This window comes from Euphorbia lathyris, chromosome 5 (genome assembly GCF_963576675.1).
Source record: "Euphorbia lathyris chromosome 5, ddEupLath1.1, whole genome shotgun sequence".
NCBI classification, from domain to species: domain Eukaryota; kingdom Viridiplantae; phylum Streptophyta; class Magnoliopsida; order Malpighiales; family Euphorbiaceae; genus Euphorbia; species Euphorbia lathyris.
The window spans coordinates 8,596,560-8,598,280 of record NC_088914.1 but is presented as its reverse complement, the minus strand read 5'-3'; the positions used below and the strand labels follow the sequence as shown (position 1 = coordinate 8,598,280).

Sequence of the window (1,721 nt, the reverse complement as noted above, 5' to 3'; positions counted from 1 at the left end):
TTTCGGTGTCACTTGGTAAGGAACCCCTAGGGCGTTCGGTTGAGGTTTTTGCAACTTGATTAATGTTTGTTTCCAAACCCCTAGTGAATGTGTCTTGATGTCGACGCCATTCTTCTAAACCGTTTAGCCTATTTTCAATCCTACCAAGAGTTTTGACAATGGTATCTAACGGGTCGGGTTCTCTCTTTTCTTGCGGGTTAAAACCGGGTGGAGGTCTAGGATGATTAGGAGCATGATTTAAAGTATTTTGATTGTTGCTCCATGAAAAATTTGGGTGATTCCTCCACCCATGATTATACGAATTTGAGTATGGATTATTTGGTCGATAAGAGTTACCGACGAAATTTGCCGTTTCACCCATGAATTGATTTCCGGGTTGGTTATCCATGCTCAAATTGGCCATCAATAAATCCATTTTCTTATTAAGCTCATCGAGGTTAGGAGATGATTGGGGTGGTGCATCACACATATACATACCCGCCATTACCTCGGAGAACCGTTCGCTTGGCCAATGGGAACTCCTCTCGGCTAGTTCTTGGATGAGTGCATAAGCATCATCCGGGCTCTTGCGGAACAAGCTTCCACCTGTGGCTGCATCAATAGTGGCACAGTTATTCGAAGATAAACCACTATAAAAGATATTTACTTGTTCCCACTTTTCAAAGCCGTGATGTGGGCATTTCTTGAACAACCGACGATAACGCTCCCATGCATCATATAAGCTTTCTCTCTCCTTTTGACGGAAGGCGTTGATCTCATTCTTGTACATGGCTGTTTTGGACGGAGGGAAGTATTTAGCAAGAAACTTTTTTACTAAATCGTCCCAAGTTGTGATGGATCCGGCATCCAAAGATTCCAACCAGTCAATAGCATCTTCCCTGAGAGAAAAAGAAAATAATTTCAGTTTAACAGCGTCACTTGTAACGCCATTAGTACGGAACTAAGAACAATGCTTAATAAATTTGGTAAGATGAGCATTTGGGTCTTCTCTAGCATCTCCTCCGAATTGCCCGGCATTTTGAATAAGTTGGATCATAGCCGGTTTGATTTCGAAGTTGTGTGCGGCTATGGTCGGTTCTACGATGCTGGAGGTGACCACGAGGCGATTCGGAGTGAGCATATCCATGATTGTTCTTTCTCCGTTTTCTTCCATGGCGGCGTTTCTTCCTTCACGCCGATTCCTTCGGTATGTACGCTCAATTTCTAGATCAAAAACTAAAATAGGCCAAGATTGGCTCCGCGTTAGCATAAAAAAAATGAAAAAGTGTCTAGAATGTCAAACCTGATTATTGCTAATGTCGCAACTAGAATCCCGGTAACGGCGCCAAAAACTTGATGCGTATAAAATGTATACGTGCTTTTTAAGAGCAAGTGCACTCTATCATACCAAGTAATACAGTATACTCACGTATAAAGATCGATCCCATAGGGATTCCGCACAATCATTAACTATCCACAAGTTTATGAAGTCTAAACGATTGAAATAAAGAAGGTTGAGTTGTTTATAGCTACGAAAAATAAACTTTTGTTGTTAAAGCCATGGGGTAAAACACTAGGGAATCGGGTTCACTTCCTAAGTTTGAGCCAATGAAATCAATTGAAATAAGAAACCGAGGAGAAGTTCGTGATTTTAAAGATGGTGATTTCTAAAAGAAACTCGGTGCTAAGACCTTAGACCACCTCGTTCTATTTCTTCACTCCTATTCACTTAACCGGGCCAA

General features: G+C 41.5%; 1 non-coding gene across 1 annotated transcript; it reads left to right on the top strand.

Annotated features, from left to right (window-relative positions):
- Nucleotides 1-662: 662 nt before the first annotated feature.
- Nucleotides 663-769, top strand: LOC136231431 (small nucleolar RNA R71). Its single transcript, XR_010689817.1, has one exon. It is a non-coding gene; the product is annotated as a small nucleolar RNA R71 (small nucleolar RNA).
- The last annotated feature ends 952 nt before the right edge of the window (nt 770-1,721 follow it).